Raw genomic sequence first — 27754 nt, 5'->3', positions numbered from 1 at the left:
GGACGGGAATTTATAATGAGGAAGTACGTACAGAAATCCATTATTGTGTGCAAGCTACGAACCATAAGGTAGGTTAGGTATTGTGCGAAGGCAGGCGAAAAGGGACTTATTTTGAATATGTCTAATCATTGTTGGTTGTTAGGAAATGTTAAGTTAAATAGTAATTTACATTTCGTGTTAATTTAGTCACTTTCTTCAGTGTGGTTTCAGTTCTGACAGATTTCTTTACCACCCATAGTTTAGAAAAAAACACTGCTTTATGTTTGGACTTTTGACTAGTTAGAGACTCTGAATTTGTTTGATGGTAAAAATTGTTAAATACGAATTTCGCGACAACATTTAGCATAAAAAAGCTTAAGAGTATCATGGATTTGCTCCGTACTATGGCACACCATCATTTCTCATTTGCAAGCTATGCAAATTAATAAAAATGATTAATTTTCTATTCTACTTTCCATTACATTAAATTTGCTCTTTTGTTTTCAATGTTTTCAACAAAAGTGGTGTTAATGGGGTAAGGTTCTGCAACCGGAGCAAATGGTGGCTACGTCATCATTTGCGTTTCTTATCTTATAATGCTACAAAATTTTAACCTCATCAGTCATGTTCGTCATTTTAGATTGAACGGTTTGAAAGTAACCTGACTTAATCAAAGTTTCTTCAAAAACTGGCCTAAACTAGCCGGTATGGTAAGTTCATGTGTACAGTATTTGCATAAATCATAGCACTGTTCGTAGTTCTGTGATTGGTCACAAACTACTACCCACTGTGCTAAGATTTACGCAAATGCCAAACCTGGAAAGTCTTCCAGCCCAATGTTGTCAAAATATGCTAATAAGTTGTTTGATAGTAAAATTCTGGGAAAAATACAGTGTGTCCCAAATTAGTTAGTTAAATAAGTTTTAGAGAACTTTATGTGAAACTTATTCTCGGTTTCCAAATTAAATTATCTTTGCATTGCAATGCACATCTTGTTCGCTTCCAAAGTCCTAATGATGTTACACTTTGACAGTTGTCAAATATTGTGCAGTTATTAGTCAAAAACGACATTTTGTATTGGGATATTTCAAAAACGAATAATCCCATCATCGCCATGCCACACATAGTTTGCTACAGAATAACTATTCCTAATTTTTGGAGTGTATTCAAATAGTTTTTTTATTAATGTATTAGAATTCGGAAATGAATCTAAAAAAGAGTAAATTGCGAAACGTAAAATGGCAATTTCCAAAAGTTGTTGTTTTTCAAAGGATGCTACGATTAAACTCGATGCTGAAGAATTTTAATTTTAAATTGAATTTTAATTTTTATATTTATTGATTTCTAATTTATCTTCGAGAAATTTCGGGACACTAGTTTATTAACAAATTAATGTTTATCGCAATGTCCTCTATCATTTCTGAAAATTAGGAACAATTAATCTGTGAATCACACTGTACACAAGTTATGAAGATTAAGAAAGTTTATTTATAATATTCTGAAACTTACTGATGGTGAATAATCATGCAGGCAGCAAAGCAAAAGCAGTAGCAAAATTTTCATGACATTTTTTCTTTTATATTTATTATGTATCATGTTTTATGGTTAACTCTAATAATTAGTCAGCTATCGTAATCTTAAAACTATAAACAAAAATCTTGTTTATTAACTTATAATATTGAAAAAAATTGTATTTTCTAATATTAGCGGGTAATGCAAGTGTGCAAGTAAAGAACACAGGGTGGTTCAGTAAAAAAACGTATGCTACGTGCAAATTTGCACCCTATTTTCCAATATTGTTGGATTAAAAAACTGAGTTTTTAATTTTAATCAACCTTTTATAATCAAGAAGATGAAATTCAGGACCATAAAATACTATAAAAACTATAAAATTTAAAGCATATTAAGCTTTTTTACAAGAAAATATTGGGACTTACTACAATATTTTTAGGGAATAACTGCTTTGAGAATTGTTGTGGTGTGTTGTCGATTATTATTTGAACTTCTCGTTACATTAATAAAAAATTAAAGCTTTAATTTTGAAAAAGAAGGTTGTATTGCTTAAAAGTGTACGTCATGTTGTGGTTATAAACATGACGGTGGCCCCATTCGTTTTCACGCTCCATGGAGCGAGCAGAGCGTTTTTGACGTCACATTGACGTAATTTGACAGTTGGTCAAATTATGATTTTGCTAAATTACGTCATCGTGACGTCAAAAATGCTCTGCTTGCTCCATGGAGCTTGAAAACGAATGCGGCCAATAATAGAGTGACACTATTGACAGTCTTGACAAGTCTATGTCTGAGCACTGCTGCCCCTTTTGATACTTTAATAAACACGGGTTGAGATGTTGCCAGTGCACAACAGGAATATCTTTAACATATACTATTACTTTTGGGTAAATACAGATGAATATGGTGCTATCAGATGAAATCTGATCACATCACATTCATCAGAATCTGGGTAGTTGCACATTTTAAACGGACACTAGATGTCACAATTTTTTACTTTTCGACTTAACATCACAGTCTGTGGATTTTCTACCAGAAACTTCAAACTTTGTGATTCATAATTGTGGTTACACTTTTTGTCTTCTTGTTGTGGCAACGCCGCCCTCTTAAGAAATAATATGATATTGCAAAATGACGGGTGGAAAAAATGGGTGACGTAGCGTAATCGTTTTAGATATGACGGTGGGTGTAGGTGCGGTCATATGCGAACAAAGTAAATCACGTTCCACTGTTATTGCTGCGGTTTTTACTTTTAATTAGACCCAATTAATCATCACCGAACGGCGTGTAAGAGGAAAAAACTTTAATTAGAAAATTCCAGTTTTGATATTTAGACGCTTGTCCATCTTTCTCCTATAAAGGTGGCTTCAAGTTTCAGCTGAAGCGTGGTAATTTGTTTCTATCCCATATTAAGAATTTCATTTTTTTTTTGTCTTGTCTGTCAGTTATTTGGTGATACTTTCTCAACCTAGAAAAATGTTTGATTTGATTACTTTTGTTCGGTTTTTTTTAAACTCCATTTCAAATGATAATAAATTCAGTTTGAGTTAGAATAAAGCAGTGAAACTAGTCAGCTAATTTACTCCAACCTTAAACTCCAAGCTCGAGAAACACTAATCGCTAGATTGCAATCTCTCGGCCCATTCTAAGCCGGCCGCGTTATTGCCCGTTCTAAATAACCAAACGAGCATTAACTTTTTGACACCGGGTATATTTTCTCTTTTGTCGAGGGCGCCCCCTGGTGTCAGAAGTAGGCGAAGTTCGAACGTGTGAGTGTGTGTCAGAGTATCTACAAAACGGGGTTTGGCTCGAAAATTAACATTAAATCAGTGGCTTTTGTCTGGTAACTTACTTTAATTACTTTACTACGAAGGTTTCGCCCAACTGAACTCTGAGAGAACAATGCTTCGGCAAATTGTATCTAGATAATCCGCGATCTTCCGGTTGAGGACTTCTTCATACTGATTACTACCACCTAATTAGTTTATGCGGACATGAAAGTTTACTCTGTATATTTTTAGTTTGTTTATGATCTATATTATTTTGTATATTCGATCAGTTATTCAATAATAGTAAAATAATATTATTTAAAAAAAAAGTGCTATTTGAATAGCTTAAAATGTGTGTGTAAGTATAAGAATCTTAGTAAAGGGTAAGAAGGGCAGAGTTGTATAACTTCCGAAGAAAACTGAAATTTGGAAAATTACCATCACCACTTTTTCATTTCTATAACGTGGCAGTATCATATTTGAGATCCGACGTTTCGGTTTTTGTTTACCATCATGAACTGGACGATTTTTTACATTTTCGAATAGACCCTTTTTTTATCTACTGTGATGTATCATACGATATGATTCAATTTTGCAGTTTCGCGGAAAAACAAAGATTATGTTTTTATTGTTGATTAGCTAATTCAAAGTATTGAAGATAGTAATTGAAGATATGGCAGGAGAGTATTTCGGAAGATCGACGCAGAAAACCGAAATTTTTGAATAATGCTAATTGTGGTTCAATAACTTTCAAGTTTTTTTTCGAACTCTAAAATAATTTTCAAACCAACCAACAAAGAAGTGTTGAATATCAATTAAACATTTTTACAATGACAATAGTACTTTCAGAGTCTGCCTCTATTTATTGAAATTTTACCTTTGGAAAACTCGAGTATATTTCCAAAATTTTCAATTTCAGATTTGACTTGAAATTCCGAATTTCAGCAATCTACCAATTTTACAAATGTTATTTTAGTAGCCTAAATTACTAGAACCATTTTTCTAAGAATGTTCCTGAAGTTTTCAAGGAACATATTCTAGCACATTTGGGCCACTAAATGGAAGTTGGTAAAGCACTGAAATTAGCTTTTTTAGATCAAATTTTGAGCGAAAAACTGCTAGAAAGTTATCAAAAAACTTATCCCATTACATTTAATGAGCTCAAAATTAACATTTGTAAAATCGGTAAAACTCTGGAATTAGCCTTTTGGAAGGCCTAATTTCAAGCAAAAAAATTCCTAGCAAAAAATAAAATCGTATTGAAAAGAAAAATAAAATTGATAATTATAAAAAGCAAAAACGTTTAAATCAGTGTTGTCATGTTAGAAGGAAAAGGGCGGAAAAGTGCAATGACAATCTTCCAACAAAAAAAGTAACAAAATTTCTGTTATTTTTGCAAAATTGCAAGACTAAATCTAAATCATCATCACGTTACCGTAGACAGAAGAAAAAGTGTAAAATTTCAATTTTTCCATAATTTAAGAAACTCAACATCTCTTACCGTTTTCGAAATTCCCATACTTACGAATGTGTGCCACCTCGTAAGTAATCCTCTCTTTAGTTATTTAGTTAAATTATGTTAACTAATTCGTTCTAAAACAGAAAAGATTCGGCAACACAGCTAATAGCTGAACACTTACTCATGCGGTTGGTTCCCAAGCATTGGAACCCGCCCACTCCGCCTTAAAGTCTTCTTGCGGTCCCAGCTTAACGCTGATGGCGCAACTAGAATATCTTTTGTTAAGTCTTATTAATGCACTGCTCATATTTCTTAATGCATTTTTATACCCCGATGATAAACTGAAGCTGTTAATTCAGTGTGATTTCTTGTCTAGCGAATTGTGTAAGGGGGCAGGCAGCTGCGGAACGTAAAAAGAAAACGGGCGCAATATGCAAGAAAAACTGGTGTTGTTATTAGCCAAAGTCCGGGGAACTAAATAGACATGAAATTACATTTTTGCTAAAGAGTGGGAAATTAAAATTGTTGTATTAAAGGTTTGGAGTTTTTGTAACGCTGAAATACTTGAATAATGGCGTCGTAAAGTCCATAAACTGGTTAAGATTACATTTAGTGATTTTCTTCAGTGAATTGTTATAACCGACTTGATTCTTCCTGATCTTTGTGTATTGATTGAAAAGGATTTAATAGGATTACAAAGCAGATTAGTTTTTATTTTCTTCAAAAGCAGAACAAGTGAAAAAAAATTATTATTACAAGGTTGTCGTAACGGAACGTAGTAGACTCATCATATTATGATAGAAACTTTTATGCCCCCTGGAAAAGTTGGTAGCAAATTCTGAAACGCGAATGATTTCCATTACTTTGGTTTGTTGCTCTAAAATTGCCCGTTATCGAGAAAGAAATCCATTAATGAACAAAAACAAGTATAAAATAGAACGAAAAATTAGCATCAATGTATAACTGGATATTTGAAAAAACAATTTGATTGTGTGATTAAATGTGATATTGATTGATTGTCAAAATGATTCTCTAGTTTTGGTTATAATTTAAGGCAGAGGCTACAATAAGTTATATAGTATATGACCAACCAAATCAATGTTTATTAAACAATTTTTGCAAGGTTTAGAACCCTTGTTGAGGGCTCTGGAACTTTTTAAAAGGTTTTCAATAGTATTTGGAAGTCTATGGAACTTTAAAAATGATCCTAGGCCTTTAGGCAATTTAAAACAGTACTAGAAAGGTTTAAAACACTTGTAAAGGCCTCTGACACTTTTAAGAAGGTTCTCAGTAGCATTTGGAAGTCTATGAAACTTTCAAAATGGTCTTAGAGGCCTCTGGCAATTGAAAACAGTACTGGAAAGGTTTAGGACACTTGTAGAGGCTTCTGGCCATTTTTAGAAGCTTTTCAATAGCATTTAGAGGTTTATGGAACTTTCAAAATTGCCTTAGAGGCCTCTGGCAATTTAAAACAGTTCTGGTAAAGATTAAGACAGTTGTAGAGGGCTCTGGTACTTTTTAGAATGCTTTCAATAGCATTTAGAGGTCTATGGAATTTTTAAAATGATCCTAGAGACTTTAGGCAATTTAAAACAGTACTAGAAAGGTTTAAAACACTTCTAAAGGTCTCTGACACTTTTAAGAAGGTGCTCAGTAGCATTTGGAAGTCTATGGAACTTTCAAAATGGGCTTAGAGGCCTCTGGCAATTTAAAACAGTACTGGAAAGGTTTAGGACATTTGTAGAAGCTTCTGGCAATTTTTAGAAGGTTTTCAATAGCATTTAGAGGTTTATGGAACTTTCAAAATTGCCTTAGAGGCCTCTGGCAATTTAAAACAGTTCTGGGAAAGATTAAGACAGTTGTAGAGGGCTCTGGTACTTTTTAGAATGTTTTCAATAGCATTTAGAGGTCTGTGGAATTTTAAAAATGATCCTAGACACTTTAGGCAATTTAAAACAGTACTAGGAAGGTTTAAAACACTTGTAAAGGCCTCTGACTCCTTTATGAAGTTTCTCAGTAGCATTTGGAGGTCTATGGAACTTTCAAAATGGTCCTATAGAGGCCTGTTGCAATTTTAAACAATTTTGGGAAGGTTTAAAACATAGAGGCCTCTGGCTGTCACCGAACAGAGCTTAAAACTTGCTTGTATTGTAAAACGGTTGACTTTCCAGCAATAAACCAAAAGGGTTGTTTCTGGGATCAATCCATTGGCGCTGTTAATTTTAGATTTTTTCTGGTATAATAGAAAGTCCACATGCGCAGTATTTGCGTTGATTACAACATTGTTCGTAGTTTCTGATTAGTCAAGAAGAAGCAGCAAGCTGAAAACTGCTTTTCTTGTCCAATCACAAACTTCTCACTAGTGAGATTTACGCTAAATGTTGCACATGTATACTTTTTACTATGCATAAAGGCTTTTTTTTGTTAAAATGGCGCGCAAAATTTTTTAATATTTAAAATTTGATAACGCTTTACAAAAAACAGCAAACATCAGCTTAAATCAAATTTGCCATTGAAAACAGAACCGATGTTTTTGTTGTATTTTTAATATTTTGATTTTAAAACTTCATTACCGTCCTGAATATTGTACCGTAATGTAGTAAGTTCACCTTTAACTCACCAAGTAATTTTTTGACTTTTTTTTACTACTAAATTAGTTTTTACTTATGTTTTATGTTAGGGAAACAGTGTTTTAAAATTTTTTAATTTGCATTCTTAAATAAATCTATAAAAATAAGTGTGTACTTATACGTCTTTTTCGCTCATCAAATCAACTCATTATTAGTGTACGATAATACAGAATACTTAAAGGACACTAATAATGTAAACACAAGTTACAATTCACACAAGAACCTTAAAAAGACTTTTTCTTTTTTAAGTGTTGGCATTAGGCAAAACAGCAAGTTGGATGAAAATAATGTTGGTTCTATTTCTTAAAATATTTTGTTTTGCACTGATAAAATTCGTTTTTGAAGCTGCTTTATGAATAAATTAAATAATAAATAAAATGTAGTTTATATGTATAAATTGTCGCTATAAGATTGGTTGAAATTCAAGTCAATGACATATTAGACAGTTCAGTTTCTTTTCCGTAAAAAGTTTATTCTGATTTTTCAACGAAACAATAAGGAAAAATATGTCAAAGTGTCAAACATTCTGTTGTTTGTTAAAATGTTGTGGTTAGAAGTTAGAAATGGTATGTAAAGTTAGTTTTGTAGTGACAATGAAACTTAAAATAAATCAAGTAAAAAAAATACCATATTTACGAATTAATCTCACATTTATAATAATGTTTTAAAGTTTTAAGTGTCATTTTGATTGGAGCTTCAAAAAATGTGTTTCTGAGAACCTACCTTTAAGGTTTCGACAAGTCAATTTTCTTTAGAAAAAATATAGAGTAATAAAAATGACGTTATACTGAAAACATGTTTCAAATTGTCAGTTTTCAGCTGCAATCTAAATACTTTTCTTTGATTGGACGTATTGAAGCAATACATTTTTTATTGGCGTTGATTGTTAGAATTTGATGAAATGTACTGCATGTAAATTATATGTTCCGTTGAAAGGATATTGGATCCTGCTGATACGGTCGACGGTTGTATATTGCGAGCCGTCGTGTTGCGCTTATTATTGCCAACTTCGGATGTTATTAATCATATTAAAACGAAAGTTCGAGTAAGAGAGTTAATTTATTTCGGTCGTAAAAAGCGTGTATTTTTCATTTGAGACAAAGACAGGCCGATGCTTTAGGGAAATTACCTAAACGTGCCGCCCGAGTTCTCTCCTTGTCCACTCTTCTTTTTATCTCGTCGAGTCCGCGGCGCATAAGCGCAAATTTACGAGGGATTTTATATTTCCACCTGTCAATAATAAGTTACAATCATCTCTTTGTAATAAGGCCCGCGTTACAAGTAACATCGTATCGGGATTACCTCACAAGGAATGTGGCTACATAAAACACGGACCGGGCAAAATGGAAAACGACTCTCGTATTTAGGAGCGACTCCCACGCGCCGACACTGGCCGCAGAAGATGGTCGCTATTATGTCGATTATTATTGAGGGTTTATGGTAGTGCAGGGGCGGCGAACAAGGTATTTAGATCCCATTTGATGCGCACTAAAATCAGCGATTCCGAATATGTTAATTCCGACTTATCGTTGCTCGAACGGGTACCGATCACGCCTCGGGGATGACGACGTTTTACGATGCTCTAATGCCGTCAAACTACGAAAGAAGAAAAAGTAAAGATACCCATCCGACCGGCTCATAAATGAAAAAGGAGCTTTTCTGGTTATATGGGTGTGTTCGAGACGTAAATTCACACCACCTTTGACCACCCAACTGGTTCCGATAGATCCAGCTGACACACACATTTTAATCTCCTTAATTCCAACATCAACATAAAGATTTCGTAGAAAAACTTCGCATAAAATGGTATATGGTTTGTAATTACTTGATTAGGACTTTATATTACCATTTGCTATCAAAAACCCAGTAATAACTACCAGGGGCTAAGTAAGAAAATAAGTAAATGAAATCGCAAAACTTTAAAAAGGTTCTCGCTAACTTACGTAGTCCAGCTTTAATTTTGATAAAATCAATGTGTCTGCTTATTTTTTTATGATTTTATAGGTTACTTTATAAATAGACAATAATACATAATATAGGGTGCTTCTATCTGATTACAAAATTGGAACTGTATGTCATCAGGGGCAATGCATTGAATCTGTTTGAATGTATCTCATCGGAAACAGGGTAGTATTTTGGGTTTTATTCTGTTTTTAATTTTCGTTACTGATCTGTTCTCTATCACTCAGAAAATATCACATGTTACGCAGATGATACAAATTTAACAGTAGGGGGGGAAGATTTGACGCAGCTAAAAAACAAAGGTGAAATAATATTAACTAATGCCAACAAGTGGTTTGCAGAAAATAAGTTTATTTTAAATAAGGATAAGACCAATGCGATTTAATTTCGAACAAAATTATCAAGAACTCAAAACCAACAAAGTTTTATTGCTCTTGATGAAGAACTTTTCAAAGTTTAAGAATAGCAATGATGATAGCCAACCTCCGACATGGAGATGTTACATGAAGAAGAGAAAATAAAATTTCTAGGTTTACACATGATTGGACAGAACACATAAATATAATAACTCAAAAGTTAATCTCAATCTGCTATGGACTACGAGTGATCGGTAAGTATATGAATGAGAAAATCCAAAAAGTCGTATAGGTATTCAAATTTTGAGTCAATTTTAAGATACGGCATGTATTCTGGGAAAGTGACAGTAAAATTCAAGATGTGTTTGGTTGTACAGAGCGTTAAGATGCTTAAAAAAATGCAATATAGGGAGTAGGAGAGTTTTTTAAAAAGAGAATATCTGTCTATGGTATGTACATACTAGAGCCATTAATGTGCTTTTTTCAGCACAAGCATGAATTTCAAATTCATTAAAAGTTCAACCCAGATATAATACACAAAATCTAAATTTAGAATATCCTGTACATACACAGATTAACACTTACATGAAAAAGTCTAACTGATGAATGAAAAACTAAGATTAAAAATTTTTTATTAGAATTAGAGCCTTATGAGTGAGTGATTTCAATATTGGATTGCAAACAGAAATGTAACGGCATTTTATTTTTACTTTTTGAATTTATGTTGTGTTTTAATTTTAATGTATAATTATTGAAACACAATTGTAAATAAAGAGTTTTTGTTTTGTACTGTATTGTATTCCCGAGGTAGAAACATATTGATTAGGTAAACCAAACTTGTTTAATTCCAAAATGGACAGTTTTGAATTACTATTACACACACATTATTAAGATTATACAGGGTGATTCCAAAGTTGGTGCTTTCCTTTCACCTACGAATAGGGTTTCAAAAAATAAGTTTTTTTTTCCTTTAACGCTTTTTCGAAATATGAACAATAACGAAGATAAAGGATGTCACATTTTTACTGTAAAAAAATACAAAATAAAAAATAACTTAAATTTTATTTTAACTAACTACAGGTTATTCCTTATCAACAGACATAAACAAAAACAAAAGATTTCAGCCGCATTTGAACTAAGTTTTAATAATTTGACATTTCAAATTAAAACAGCATTTAATTTTAGGCACTAAGACGGTTTTTATTTTTTTAATGGGAAACGGTGCGTTGTAGCAAAAAAATAATAAAAGAGGTTTTATTTTTAGAATTAAACAAGGAATTCAATAATAAATTTTATATTAAAAAAAAAACCAGTAGGGTAATATTTTTTCTCAAAAATGTTTTAAAAAAATTATACGCGCGCCACCGGTAAACGCAAGAAAATTGTTGTTTCTTGGAAAATTTCCTTTCCACGTAGCTACTGACACCTACAAAATTTTGTTTAATTACTTCAAGTGGTTTGGCCAAAATCATTAAATTTTTATTTTTTCAGTACAACTTTGACACCCTGTATCTTCGTTATTGTTCATATTTCGAAAAAGCGTCAAAGGAAAAAAAACCTTATTCTTTGAAGCCCTATTCGCAGGTGAAAGGAAAGCACCAACTTTGGAATCACCCTGTATATATTAGATAATTACTTTTTTTTGTAATGATGGTGTCTTTACTAAAATTGTATGTGTTTTACGGAGAGTTTTGTCACCATCTAATGCTGTCTTTCTAATAATTGAGCAAAACTTTTTCATTTTTTAGAAAATTTTTTTTATGTTCCTTAATTTAAGTTTTCCGACATGTAACAAAAAATGTCTTTGGGTCGAAATTTTTAAGACCAGTCGTTCTTGAAGTATTAGATTTGTAAAGTTTGCAGCATTGCTAGCAAAGCAACGATTCATACAGTTAAATATCACAAACATCATTTGAAAATGCAGTTTCAACTATGTAATAAGTAAAATAATTTAGTGGATATTCTAAGAAAAGGTGAACAATTACACTGGCCGACACAATTTTTGTAACACCAGTCAGACCATTAATTTCACAATGCTTATGCCTTTCTAGTAATAGAAAAAATTCCCATAAAGTCCTAGAACATCCACTTTTTTCAATAGCTTCATTAAACCTTTTGATGTTGGCCAGTAATAGCCGTGTTTGAGTTGAAGCCCCGCATGAAGGAGCAGAGCAAATATGACGAACCCCCATTTGCACAGTCATACTTTAAGCCAAGATTAAGTTAAGGGTGGTTCACACTGTGACAATACAGGTGAAAAAATGACAGCCTGAATCAAACTTAACTTAGGCGCGGCTTAAAATACGACGGTAGGCGTGTTCGGCAGAGTCGGCACAACGCGTTCATCTAGAATTACAAAGTCGTAACTGCCAAAATGAAACTGTACAAAAGAATTGCTTTTTTGGGATTAACACAACGGATATTACTTATTTACCAAGAGGAAATATTCGTAAATTCATATGTAGTTACTGTTTTTTTTTTAAATATTTTTAGTATTATATACAAAAGAGCGTTCTTCCAAAAGGAGTTTATATGCATATACGACTTTGTAATTCTAGATGAACAAACGGTAGAAAAGATAAAAAAAAAAAATAGGTAGAAAAAGAGTTTTTCCCTTGTATTGGTATCTATTAATCTAAAATCACTGATGGTCGGCCGGAGAGGAGTGCATTTCAACCTGGATCTCAAAATGTTAAGTATGAGCCTCTTGTAGATCCAAAAAATGTTCTTTTGCCTCCTCTTCATATAAAACTCGGACTGATAAAAAACTTTGTGAAGGCTATGAATAAAGATGGTAAAGGATTTAAGTACCTGAGACAAGTGTTTCCTCAGTTAAGTGACGCCAAATTAAAAGAAGGTATTTTTATTGGACCGCAAACTAGAAAATTGATGGGAGATGTTCATTTCACGGAAAATCTCACCTTAGAAGAATTGAGAGCGTGGAACTCATTTGTAAGAGTGGTGAAGGGATTTTTAGGTAACAATAAGGATCAAAATTATGAACAAATAGTTGAGGAACTTTTGGAATCTTACAATTTGCTTGGTTGTCGAATGTCTTTAAAAATTCACTTTCTTCATTCCCGTCTATCATTTTTTCCGGAGAATTTGGGCGCTGTTAGCGACGAGCAAGGTGAAAGGTTCCATCAGGACATCAGGACAATGGAAACAAGGTACCAAGGACGATGGGATGAAGCCATGATGGGTGACTATTGCTGGTTTTTGAAGAGAGAAGACGTCACCCCACACAAAAGAAAAAAATAGAACTATTTGGTGTGTTTCAAATAACTTTTTTGAATATTTGTATTGTTATTAGATTTCAACTTATTATTAAGTAGTTACAGTCGCTATAGAGATTTAAATTACTTGTAAAATATATTTTGTGATAAATAACATATGCATTATAATACCGTTCTACGCTTGTGGTTTGTTTAACGTAACAAGAAAACCTTACGTGCTACAAGTTTTTTTTTTGCTGTTTTCAATTCATATTGGTCCATTTTACCATTCTATGCTATTCAGCTTTTTGTTACAAAAAAAAATATTTTTTTTGTCGACCAGTGTTATTAAAGGTCAGTTTTATTAGTTAAAATAGCAATTTCAAGAAGTTTACGAGGGATAAATTATGAACATAAACTGTACTAATTGTAACTATTCTGACGTGTGTTAGTAACAAGGCGACAAACTATAAAATTCGAATACTATCTTAAGTTTAAAGTACTCTTTTTTTTTAGTTTTCTATCAAAAGTCCTTTTGTCGTAATGGCATGTAGATAATCATAAATTTAGACATCAACTTTATACTGTGGGATAAAAATTTCGATTTTTAATAATGATTAGACCAGTTAGATGCAATCAGAGATTATGTCAAGATTATTCATCTCAAAGTAATGTTTCAACAATTTGCTCTGCAACCATGTAACATAAATCAATCAAATATTTTTTATTAATTTTATAATAATTGAAAACTGTAGTAATTTTGACATTTATCATTTGATTACTGCATTGGTTTGAATCTTCAAAAACCCCGGTAGAGCTGCAATGCGCATTTTTAAATTTAATAAACCTCATCTAACTAACTGTTATCCAGTAAGAAGTCGTGACTTGTCAGGTCCGATTTTTCGTTCTTCTTCTTCGACTTTCAATCGAACCATGAATAGGTACAGTAAGCTTGCCCCACATAGTGGATCGTGTAAGTACATATGATAAAGGCAAAAACCGCCTAATAGGGCGTTTGGTTCCACTTTATTAAATCTCCTCGTTAAAGAAGAATTAAGCCTTTAGTGGTTTAATAAGATCGACAAGACGGATAAAAAGGACCGAGAGACTGGTCGCTGGTCCGCTAGAAACCCATTCAGCTGTGAACAATGGTTGTCCTTACACATGTTTTATCAGTTGCCCGGAATCGCTCGGGCTGTGTTCTTAATAGGGCCCCAAAATCTGATACACCTTTCGCTTCGGTCATTTCAATGGCCGGAACCCGACGAATGGGGGGTCATTTTTCGCACCCGGCCTCGCAGGGTGGATGTCATTTGATATGTTTAGCATGATTCCTCAAATTTACCACGAAAAAATTACCAGTTTGACGGCTGAAAATTGCAGAATACTCTCAGGATTCATCAACAAAATCCCAAGCTTCAAAGGTTAAAAACGTCCCAAAAGACTAGTGAAGCTCCCATTTATTTTAAAGACTAGCCAGAACCGCTTTATTTCCATTCACAAAAGCTCATTTAGTTAACTGCCTTTTGAAGTATCAAACTTTTATTCGAAATACTAATTTGTCCAAGTGAAATCCCCTCCGAAACTCATTACACGTATGTGCAGTTCATAATTTACCGTAAAGACCTTTTCGCCGAGAAAAAAGTGAACTCTCATCAATCTGGCCGGTGTCCGAAGAAAAGCTTTCCTGAACGAAATTTCGTGCAGTGACTAAATGAAAGTAGTTTTTTTTCCTTCCCTACCAATTGGAACGGACAAAATAGTGCTGAGATTAGGCTAAATTGAATCGTCATCAAGAAGTAATTTTTAGTTAATTACCAAACAATAATTTTAATTAAAAGTTCTCAAAATTTGTTCTCAATAGTCAGTATGGAACAGGAAAAATTAACTTCCAACCGTCGGGAATTTGCTTAATGTGGGGAAAAAAATTAAATTAATTTAGACCACATAATTAAGTTATCAGGTAGGTAATTAAAATTTGAATTCTTTTTTTTTTTCGTTGTGTTATTCTGATTTGTCTTTTGTTAATATTGTAGAGAATAATTGTATTTGTATCTAAATCCTTTTTTAATATCTTTTTTTTTTTCAAAAAAACTAAGTGGTGTTTAATTCCTGCTAAATTTTAGCAACTACTGATCTAATCAGTATAAAATGGCCTTCATTGGTGGCACTAGAAAGGTTCTCTAAATTTGTTTGGCTGCTAGTACAATGAAGGAGAAAACCATCAAAATTTTCTTCGTTACAAATGGATTTTAGTTCTTAGAAGGTCAAAAAATGCCTCAAAATTGCCGAAAATTACCCAGTAATTTAAATTATTCAGTTAGGAATTTAAGCTAAGCAATAATATTTGCCAAAAATTGGCACATTTATCAAATTTAAGTTGTAAATAGTGTTGTAATAGTGATATTTACTTTACCAGCAACATTTGACCAGTAAATTAATGGTAAATTAGAAATACTGTTTTCCTTTCTGTTCATATTTTGACACCGCTTTTTTCACTGACTGTACCAAATTTTGTAGTGTTTTTTTAGGTTATTGGATAGGAAAATTAATAAGGATTCTAAAAATGTGCTTAAAATAGTTATTTTTTCACTCCAAGTCCTTCACGTCAAACTGTGTTTCTGGCAGTACTAACTTTGACATCGCTTTTCTCCCTGACTGTATCATATTTTGTAGTGTTTTTTCAGGTTATTGGCTATGAAATTTAATGAGGATTCCAAAAATGTGCCTAAAAGAGTCATTTTCTCACTCCAAGTGGGTGTTACATGCGATTTGTCCCTGACCGTCCTTTCAACCTATGTTTCTGGCAGTTCAAACTTTGAGAGCACCTTTCTTCCTGACTGTACCCAATTTTGTAGTGTTTTTTAAGTTATTGGATAGGAAATATAAAGAGGATTCCAAAAATGTGCTTAAAACTGTAATTTTTTCACTCCAAGTTAGTTTGACAGGCAATTTTGTCTTCGACCGTCAAACTGTACTCAAAAGTTGCAAAAATTGGGGTTTAGAAAAGTTTTCTAGCAGCATTCAATTCGTGTTTCTGAGATTTATTACTGTTATTTTGACAGTGGTCACGTGACTGCCTTGCTAAATTAGCCTCCAAAAACTACGTGATATCTGTCAAAACTGTCAAAATTTGCCTAGAATTTGGAAGAATTTCAGTTTAACACAGTTTTCTTACAGTTTTCGAAACAAAACGGGTTTCTGAAATTTATGACAGTTATTTTGACAGTGGTCACGTGACTGGCTAGCTAAATTAGCCTCCAAAACACACGTGATATCTGTCACTCATGTCAAAACTGACAAAATTTTCCTAGAATTTGCAAGAATTGCAGTTTAACACAGTTTTCGAATTTTTAAATAATTTTTCTTATCTCAGAAACATATTATTTGTCATAATTTAAACTTGAGATAATAATGTAAAGTGACAAAAAGCTGAAAATGCTTTTTTTAGAAATGACTGCTTTGTCATAAAAAGTTATAAGATTATCAGACTATGAAGGCTTTAACGGTCGGTTAAAAAAACTGTGCTCAAAAGTTGCAAAAATCAAGTTTTCTTGGAATATTCGATAAAACGTGTTTCTGAGATTTATGACAGTGGTCACAAGACTGCATAGCTAAGTTATCCTCCAAAAACCACGTGATATCTGTTCTTAATGTCAAAACTGTTAAAATGGGTCTAGAATTTGCAAGAATTACAGTTTAACACAGTTTTCGAAACAATACGTGTTTCTGAGATTTATTACACTTATTTTGAAAATTGTCACTAAATTACAAATGGTTTAAATAATAATATCTTCAGATTTGCGTCATTTTTCGCATCTCAAAAACATATTATTTGTCATAATTTAAACATGAGATAATAAAGAAAAGTGACAAAAGCTGAAATTGTTATTTTTTTAGAAAAGGCTACTTTTTCATAAAAAAGTTATAAGATTTTTACTTATTTAGTACAGGAATCACATTGTCAGAAAAGTTTTACTTCTTTTATTTTATTATTGATCAACCAAAATCTCTAAAGCAATAAATAACAAATCAAAACAGCCTTTAATTCAGTTTTCATTTTTCAGGATTCTATTTTGACAATATTGACCGAAAATGATTTTTATTAAATTAATGACAGCTATAACAGGAAAATAATACCTTTCAAGCAAATTTCAATTAGATACCCGTAAATTTACTGGTCAAATTGGAATTTACTGGTAGAATTGGTAAATTTCTTGTCACTGAACTGAGCTTTAGAATGACAGAATTTTGTTTTTGCAATTTTACTTTACCACGGTAAATTTACGTTCTTTACTAGTAGTAAATTAGTACGGGCTAGTGTTTTCAAAATGCAAGAAAATCCAGGAAACTCAAAGTTCTTCCCGATCAACTATTTATGAGGTAATTTTTCAGCCTCCTTTTTGCTCAATATTTATGCTACAATAACCACTTTTTCAATGTGTGTGTGTTAAACGGGTAATTTGAATCTTATGGAAATTTTTCGAATCAACAAGGTGGTCCCCAACCAAAGATATACCTGGCTAAACAACCAGATATAACCATCTCATTTTTTTATTCCTTAACCTTCTAATCATTATCTTATTTACTTCTATAGCAGAGTTTTTTCACGGTTGCCAACCCTCGGTTATAGTTTTCATGCTAAAAATGGCTAATCTACTTAACAAGTCAATAGGATTTTAGTCAATAAGTTGACGCTTTGATAAGTTTTTCCCACGGTTTTTTCATTAAGGGGATCGGTAAAGACTTTACGTTTTTCGATCGCGATGCTTGGCCTACGTGTAGAAAAATATATAAAAAACAGTGTTCGTTCTTTGTTTCTGTCGATAAAACTACGGCAGTGTTAACGCAGACATTACTGTTTAAGCGACGAGGCTCCTAGAGTGATATGGAACAAAGATGCAAGATTTCCGCTCCGTAATTCGAACAATTTTTTAGTCCTATCTTTTAACCCAAACTACGACTTTAATTTTTAACTTATTTGCGTGATTTTTTTTTTATTAAATAGCTAAAGGTTTGGAGAATGTGCGAAAGTTATTTTTGTCGCCAAAAAAGTTTTGCAGGTAGGAAAAATAGTGACTTGAAAATTATGGTAATTTTAGCATTTTGTTAAAATGCTTCTAAATATTTTAATTGGCGTATTATTAAAATTATATTGACTTTCGCACATTCTAGCAAGTGTCTTCTTTCATATTCCGTTTAAAAAACAGCAATATCTAGCCTAGTTTTTTTTTAATTTGGGTTAAAAGATTGTCATCAAATGCATTGAATCTCCCATAAGACGTTTTGCTTTACCGATGCCCTTAAGTCACGACAGATTGTGTAACTCATTTTTTTTTCATTTTTTTCGTTCTTATACATAGAACTAATAGAAACAAACTTAGTACAAACTAAATAAATCAGACTTTTGATCTCACACACAAAATAAGCTCCTGATAGATGGTACAACTAGTTAGCATTAATACATTCACATATACGAATAATTCACTTTTATTACTAATTTATAACCAAGTATCTTTATCCCTGAAGCACAAAGAGAGCTAGTAATATAGTTCCCTAGTAACATCTTAATAACAGGTCACAAATCACTAACGCCTTAGGTTCTTAGATGTATTATAGGCAATAAATAGCAATATTCCGGACAAGAGTGTGCAATGCTCCCCTGGTAACCTGCTGATTCTTAATGATGTGACTTTCAAGGGGTCTTAATAACTATCGTCAAATTAAGTATTTACGTCTAGAGCCGTGAAGTATAAGGCTCCATCTGCCCACCATTCTTATTGTACCCCGCTAAATTTATCGCCGCCATATTTCTTCGGATGCCTTTAACGTTTTGTCAACTGGTCGCGATGCCGCGTTACACTACCCAATGAATAATGTCTTTTAAATAGTTTTATACACTTATTTCGGCGAAGAAACACCGAATCATAAATCCCCGTCATTGCAAACGCCAAGTGATATAACGCCATCATAACCTTATGGTAGTTCTCTGATCCCGGCGATTTGTTAGAACGTTTTAAGGTACTTCCTGCACCGGAGAGCTCGCGGCTCCACCTATTTTGCGCCATTTCGAGGTGAGAATAGATCCGTTGCCATTCCGAATAAATCTGGCCGAGAATTATGAAGTTTTGTGTTTGCAGCCGCAGTTTAACACCTCAAGAATCATTTTATTTCATGGCATAAATTACGCTTTACTATAGGCGATGCTGCATCTGTTTTCTTGATATGGGTTGCTCAAAGAGATTATCATCTGCAGGTTACCTTTTAAAGACCGGTCGTAAATTATTCTTTCTACAAAATGATACTTATGATCAAGTCAAAATGTTGAGGTGGAAATGGGAGAACAATAGCTCAAACAAAACAATAGTAATGAAGGATTATTTCTAGTAGTTTTTTTGGTTGTGCAAATATATTTTTACTGAAACATTCAATATTTCTAAATCCACTAAAATAAGTAGATGTCAGACGACATCCAAAATGACCTCAACAGGATGGTTCTTCGTAGACTTGATCGATCGCTTATCTATAAAGTGTGAGAAGAATATTTTTGAAAAACTAGGAGCGCATTAATCTTGATGGGACGACAATAGGGTTTTATTCCCTGCATGCCTCTCAAAGATAATCTGTATTTCAATCCATTTCCAAAAATGTAGTGTATTCTGTGCAGTACTAGGAGTGAAGTAATACATGGCTCGTTTAACTTGACAACTTTAAATGATCGTACATTTCATTCTGGTTTGGATTGTGAATTTAAAACTGACAACACCTACTCAACAACCCTCCCTTAAAAGGTAAAGGAACCCATGGAATAAGATAAATAGGCGATTTCTTAAGCGGATAACGGTCGTTTTTGGCTGTCGTCCGTTAAAAATAAAGCACGCGAATTCGTCCGGGATAAATCATATTTATCCGCTGTTAATTTCCCGAAGAGATAAATATTCGGCGTTAAGTGCAGACCTCCGGCTCGCTCTCTCTCAATTTTAAAAAGGAGTCAAAGAACGAAACAAAACGGCGATTAATCTTCGTCAGCCGGTTAATGTGTCTCTCTAAATAGTTTTTACATTGCTCCTATTAAGGTAATAGGACGGCCTTTTTCGAACAGATGAGATTTTTCGGTTTGGTTTAGCTTGCGTTTAATAACGGCTATTAATCATTTTGGGGAAAAGCGGAGGCTGCGCGTCCCTCCCCAGGGGGGCTCTATTTTCCAAACGGTTTAGGCAAAACAAAGAATTATCGCGCTATTTTCGTTTTTCTCTAATTTGTTCACGGCGCCCAGGCACAGCTCTCCGCAGTCAACTAAATCGTCTCTATTTTTGTTCGGTTTATTGTTCGGATGACTCTATTTTTTGACACCGGTCGCAACGAGGATTTTATTTGCCGGATTTATGATGGACATTTAACCGAAAATATTGTTGCAAGCTCAATATTTTGTTTTGAAATTGCAAAGACAGCCTAAATCGAGTACAAACTCTCATTCTCATATCTAACAAATGTGTTTTTTTGATTTTTTTTAACAAAAAGATACTAGGATGATAACCAGTCGTCTTGTGGTTCTGCTTATTGCCTTTATTATTAGCCGAAAAGAGGGTTAAAAAACAACATTAGAAGGATGACAGTACACAAAAACCTTGTTTCTTTTCTGCTGCTCTTTTTTTGCGGAAAATCTCATAAACCACATTCCTTAGTATTCAACATATGTGCTAAACTTTCTTTATTCTACAATATTTTTAATTTTCCAAACAAAATCAACGAAAAATAAGTACCTGCCTTTCACGTGAAACATTATGTATCTAATATCATTTTTGAATTGCATGCCTGATGAAACGAACAAGCAGAAACACGTGTTAGGTTGTCATCCTTGTTCCTTTCTGCTTCTCTTTTATTGTTTGCGGAATTGTCTAAACTCACTTTTCTACTTATAATGTTTAAGATTATGATCGATATTATACATTGGTGTTTTATTTGCTTCTTTTGTTTGGGTTTGTACCCGTTTAAATGGCGTTTGTAATTGTATTGAGAAAACTATTTATAGTTGATTAATAGGAAATGTACTTCTATCAGGCATTTCTTTTGATGCAAAACAAATATCCTTCCCATTTTCTGTCATTGTATTAAGGTCGTGGAGTACAATAAATTTGAATTAATTTTTGTTATTCTAAAAATATGTCTTTTAAATGACCTTTTTATGTCAAAACTCTATTCAGAAATTGGATTTAAAAAAATATAAAATAACATAAACATTAATAAATATTTAAATTTTTAGCGCAAATCTGCAAATTGTTTTGAAAAATATTGTAGAAATGATGAATTCCAGAAGCCTTTTTTACCTTTATTTGATTCTCTAGAATCTTTTAAATATTATTGCATTAAAAACATGTCAAAAACTGATTTTTATTCAAAAAAATTGTTTGAAACAATTTAGTTCCGCGTATATAAATTAATAGTTGAGAAGCACTGTACAGTTACTATGAGTTGTTATGTTATTATAGATATACACATTTTATAAGAAAGTTCTTCTAAAACGCAAATCGAATAGAATAATATTTACTTACTAGTATGCATAATAGTGTCAAAGTGGCATTGGCAGTATAACCTCAAATTCTGAATTAATGACGAAACACATAATATCTGTCCTAGAGAAAATAGCGGTGACGACATTAATTGTGACGTCTTATTGAAATTCCCTCATGGAGATTAGTTCCAAACTAACCAATTTGAGGGTTTCTTCCTGGTGATTTAAGTACGGTCAAAAAGCGTTTTTTAAAAAACATTTTTTTTTGTATACCGTGTCAATGCAGAAATGATTTTCACTTTAAATAAATTACCAATACAACTTTTAAGAGACCATTTGACAATATGATTTTAAAGTTTAGCAAAAGGCAGAAACATATTCACAACTCTCCATTTCTTTTGCCGATTTTACCTGGGAAAGTGAGGTTACGTGCAGATTCAGAAAATAAGAATGAATTAATTTGCTTTATTGGGCAGTACGAGTCTCGTGATTACTTTTACCTTAAAAAGAGTCAGGTGGCTAAAAAATATCAGTAGAAACGGCCATGTGACCTTTCAGATACAAAATCACCATTTTATAACACCTTAATGTCCGACAGGGTTATTATTTCATCAATAATGACACATATTAAGGTCAATTATCATACAAATAATGCCCTACCCTGACCATTTTTTAAATACATATCTACAGAATGAAAGTCGGACATTAAACATTGAAGACACCACAGACATTATAGGAAATAATGCCCACGGTCGAAGTCCTATCGACATGCAATATTGTCTTTATAATGCCCTTGGTATCTTAATTACTATTGGGATTCCGTTTGACGTTAAAAAAAAGACACTGACCCGTTAAAAATTATTTTGAAGATTGAAATAGACACGTAATCATTTTCACCTTAAAACCTGTCACGTGAATTTAAGAAAATATCAGTTTAAACTTAGAAATGGTCACGTTATCTTCAAGATTCCGTTTTGCTGTTAAAAAAGAGTTGCATAACCTTTAAAAACAAATTTGATAAAAACCACGTGGCTTATAATAAAATATCAGCTCAATCTGAAAAACGGTCTTCAAATAATATTTTGAGATTGAAAACACTCACGTGATCTTCAAATTCCGTTTTGACGTAAAAAAAGTCTTACGTGACCTTTAAAATTAAATTAGTAAGCCTCCTTAAAGAATTAAAAGGCAAAAAGTGACAGGATGCACCAAATTACTTTTTTTAAACTAACTTGATTTTTCTAAGCGTTGCTTCGTTATATGAGGAATTTCAAAAGAGATGGATAAATAAGGAAAGTTGCAGAAAATTTTAATCTCTTCTTTTGGTCTTTTTGCCCTTCAGGACCTCTTTAAGGAGTTACAAGGCAAAAAGTGGCAGGATGCACCAGCTCCGTTATTTGACGAGCTGCAAAAAAGTGTAAATAAGAAATGTTGTGAGAAATTTCAGCCTCTACAAGATTGTATCATTTTGTATCAAGGTGTTTTTGCATTTAAGGGCCTTCGTATTAATAGTAAATTTGGGTTTTTTCACTTTACATTTTACGTTTTTCGGCCAGTGGCGGCTCCTCAATAAGTGCACATGTGCACGTGCACTCCCAAATTTTGAAACCAAAAATGCATGTTTTCATTATAAATCTTATAATGATTGAAATAATTTTCTATTAATACCAAGTATTAATCTTGGAAATAGTTAAGCTTTTAATAATAAATAATCGAAATCTGGACAAATTACGGATCACCGCCGCGACCGTGCACCGTGTGCCGTGGTAAAATCAAGTGCACAGCTCCTGGGTATAGTAAATCTGATTAGTCGAACTTCCGCCGCCCGCCCCCTTTGTACCCCGCGACTGTCTAGAGTCCGTCGATGTTTTAAGCTGGCCCGTGTGCACAGTTAGATCGTGCACTCGGGGCTTTTTCTTATCAGTTTGCTTGTCGGTCGCGTGTTATTTTTCTTTTTATAAAATGCCTCCAGTATTTCCTACCCTTCTTAGTGTGCCATATTTAAAAACAATTAAATTTTCTTCTTTAACCTTAGAAGAAAAAATGAATATCAAAAGTGTAGGTCGTCCAAAGCCTAATTTGGAATTAACGAGTATAACCAAAAGCAAAAATCGTGACTATAAACGAACCTTTAAACCAGAAACTTATGAAAAAACTGACTGGCTGTGCGGGTGTGATGTTAGCAATAGTCTTTACTGTTTTCCTTGTTTATTATTTGAAAGTGACAAAGCATCAGAGTGGACAAAATCAGGTGTTAAAGATTTAATACATTTATCTGAGAAAATTAAAAAACACCAACGATCAAAGGCCCATTTGACTGCTAAATTAGGATTTAATTTATTGGGCAAGCAAGATATTCGGCAACAATTAAATAGAGCATACCGATTAAGCATTGAAAAGCATAATGACCAAGTAAAGAATAACAGATATGTATTATCTAAAATTATAAACTGTATAAAATTTTGTGGTGCTTTTGAACTTGCTCTCCGTGGACACGATGAACAACAAAATTCTTTAAATCCGGGTATATTTAAAGGCCTAGTCAATTTCTCTGCAGAATTGGATTTTGCACTGAGGGATCATTTGCAGCAAGCTACCGTATTTAAAGGCACGTCAAAAGAAATTCAAAATGATTTATTGGAATGCATGCTTTCTGTTTGTCAGGCACATATCAAAGAAGAAATTTCCACGTCAAGTTTTGTGTCCATTATTAGTGATGAAACAACTGACATTTCGAATATTTTCCAAATGGTTATAGTTTACCGTTATACTTTGGCAAACGGCACCCCCGTTGAACGATTTTGGAGCTTTATCAAACCAAATGAACACCATGCCTTGGCCTTAGCTAGCTGCATAGAAAAATCTTTAAATTATGCTTTAAGAAATTCTGACCAACTAATTTCCCAAAGTTATGATGGAGCAAGTGTCATGAGTGGAGCCCATGGTGGTGTGCAAAAACTAATAAAAGACAAATTCAAATATGGCCATTATATTCATTGCTATGCTCACCAACTAAATTTAATAATGGCTCAAACAACAAGCATAAATACAAACGTACGCATATTTTTTTCCGAGTTGAGTGATATCACAAATTTTTTTTCAAATTCTCCACAAAGAGTTGCCATATTAGATGAAGTGGTCGGAAACAGGATTCCTAGAGCTTCTGCTACCAGATGGAACTTTAAAATTAGAACCGTTAACACAGTGTATGAGAACAGAGAAGCTCTTATAGCTTGTATGGAAAAAATTCAATCAACATCTAGACAGTCTGACACCATCACCAAAGCAGGAGCACTTTTCAGGTTACTGCAGGACTCAAAATTTATTTTTTGGTTGGCAGTGTTTCATCGAATAATGCCACACGTTAGTATCTTATATTCACAACTTCAAAAAAGAACCACTGATTCAGTAACAATAAAAAGATGTATTACAGAGTTTGAGAAAAGTATTCAAAATGAAAGAGACAACATACACACTATAAGAGAAAGTGAGTTAGCAGACATTGATGACAGCCAAGCCAGGAAAAGAAGGAAGACGGAAGAGAGAAATTCGTATGTTTCGACGACTGTTCAAGCTAAGGAAGTATGTGATACTATAATTGCTGAAATAAAAAGAAGGTTCTCATTCACAGGATATTTGGAAATTGCACACTTATTTTCTGTCGAAAATTTTGAAACATTTTCATCAAACTTTCCTACCCTACATTTGGATTCAGCTGTTCGAAACTTTCCATTTTTAAATAAACATAAATTAAAGACAGAATTGGAAATAATATATAGAAGATCAGATTTTAGAGAAGTTTCTGGAGCAGTCCACTTCCTTAAATTTTTAATTGAAAATAATTTACAAACAGATTTTTCGGAAACATTTTTAGTACTACAAGCAATTGTCACGATGCCTATAACAACTGCAGAAGCGGAACGGTGTTTCTCCACATTAAAGCGAGTAAAAACTTTTCTTAGGAGTACAATGGGCGAGAATAGACTAGCTGCCCTCGCAATGTTGTCTATTGAAAAAGGAATGATTACAGAAATTCCCAACTTTAATGAACTGGTCATTGAGGAGTTTATATCAAAAAAGAATCGACGAGCAGACTTTCAATTCAAAACATGTTTGTAAAGGACAATAAAATTAATTAATAAACATGGTATTATTTACGTATTAAAACATTGTTTGGCCAGACTGCGGTATTCACAGAGGTAAGTTAAATAAGGTTTTATCCCTTAATAAGATCATCATTTATCTTAAAATTGTAGTAAGTTTGGGCGTGGTCTCAAAAAATTTTTCGCCTGCGGCGCTATTTGGCCCTTTTATTGTGCACTACCTTTCTAATTTACTACGAGCCGCCACTGTTTTCGGCATTGTAACTAGTTCTGTTCATCATTACATATCAGATCAAAATACTGAACAAAAGGCAATATAACAATGGACTAAAAGAATTGTAAGGAGCTAAGAGAGACCTCTAAACGATAAAAATGTACTTACTGACAAAAAATGTCAATCACTTAGCAGCTTAGTAGCCCCATTAGACTGCTCTAAAGGCCTTATTTCATCTATTCGGTCAAGATTATGTTTCCCCATATCATCAACTCGGAAATAAGTCTGTTTACTTACTTAATGAGATAATTAGTGGGTAAATCACAGACGAGGAAAAACTATTAGCGCCAAAACTAAAATTATCAAAGCTCGCTCTCCGACTTTTTGCCTTTTCAAAAAAAAAGAGCCGGAGAATGATTTCCGTTCCGGAACCGGAGTAATTTTTTTTTGGCTCCGGTTCGCAGGGACACGCTCAATTTCTCTCGCGAGATTCAATGGCGAAAGGAAAGCGGACCGAAAAACTTCCATGTTTACAGGCTCATTTAGGGGAAATTCATTCGGTTTCGGCGCAGAGTCGCCCGATTTGTCAACGTGCAATGAAATATTGCCCCGTATGTTCCGAGAGGGACAAGGATCGTTTTATTTGATCGGCCTGATTAAATGTACCGGTAAATGGACGACGACTATATCGAGTGGGGCCTTTTTGGCCGGCTCTTAAGTGGACCGGTGCAGGTTCCAACCTGGCTTTTTGCCATACACACGTGACTGGAGCCTTTGAAGACCACTGAGGCGGATAGGTTGTCGTTTTACTCTTTGGCTACTACATTAATTGTTGCCTCCTTGATGTTAAAACCGAAATATATTAGACACTAAAGAACGGAATTCTTGGAATAGTCTGGAAAGTGACGCTTTACTGCTCATGCTATACTAGATAAGTTAACGAGAGAATGTTCTAATAGTCACGCTCCACCATTTTATAACTTAATTTATACCAACAGTTGACGAAAATCAGAATATCGCCGATAGCAACAAAGGGCAAGGTTGCCAAAGTTTAGAATAAATGTAAACTATTTCAAAATGAAACCATAATGCCTTGTTGTAACATAACGCAAACATAAACTTAAAAATAAATATTAACTTAATTGTAGTAAAACGTACCTATTTATTTACAATAAAATTTTTCTTATTCTGATTAATCAAATTTGAATTATTTTGAAAATGCAGCTGACTCTTCAAGTTGCCTAAATGTGCCAACAATCTTTAAAAATTATCAGATCAGACTTGTAGAATCAGTTTGTAAATGACAGAGGGCTCTAAATACTACTGAAAACCTCCCAAAAATTTCCAGATGCTCCTTGAAGTGTCCTAAACCTACCAAGATTTTCGACAAATATTTTAGACTTTTTAAAAAACCAGAGACCTCTAGAATTATTTTGGCAATGTCATAGGCCACTAAATACTACTGAAAACCGTCTCATAATGGTCTGAAGTCTCTAGATTTTTTCTGAAAATGGTAAAGGTAAAAATAACCAGAAATATCTACCAGTGTCGTAAAACTTCCAAGAATTTTACAATCAATTTTGAACTGTCAGGACCCTCTAAATGCTACTAAAACGTCCTAAAAAATACGAAAGGCAAGTGTTAGAAGTGTCTTAAACTAACTCTTATACATTTTTTGAAATTTGCCAGAAGACTCTAAAATCATTTTTAAATCCTATTAAAAACCTCCCAATAATTATTTAAAACAAAAAACCTTCTACAAATCTCTTAAAACTTTGAAGATTTTTTTAAAATTGCCAGAAGCGTCTATGATTTTGGAAATGGTCCTCTCACTAATACTGAAAACTTCTCAAAAATTGCCAGATGCCTCAACTGTCCTAAACCTTACAATATTTGTTTCAAAATGGTAGATGCTTCTAGGCTTATTTTGCAAATGCTAGAAGCGTTCCTAAATATTTTAAACCTTACAAGATTTGTTTAAAATAACCAGAGACCTCTAGAATTATTTTGACAATGGCATAGGCCACTAAATACTACTGAAAA

At 33.3% G+C, this 27754-nt stretch overlaps 1 protein-coding gene across 5 annotated transcripts in view; it reads left to right on the top strand.

Annotated features, from left to right (window-relative positions):
• The window catches only part of Ephrin (ephrin), a 416945-nt gene that overhangs the window by 349026 nt on the left and 40165 nt on the right, over positions 1-27754 (top strand). The window lies entirely within an intron of this gene.

This window comes from Ips typographus, linkage group LG2, assembly GCF_016097725.1.
Source record: "Ips typographus isolate SLU linkage group LG2, UJ_Ityp_2.0, whole genome shotgun sequence".
Classification (NCBI taxonomy): domain Eukaryota; kingdom Metazoa; phylum Arthropoda; class Insecta; order Coleoptera; family Curculionidae; genus Ips; species Ips typographus.
The sequence above is the reverse complement of the archived record's forward strand: the minus strand, read 5'-3'. Positions and strand labels throughout refer to the sequence as shown.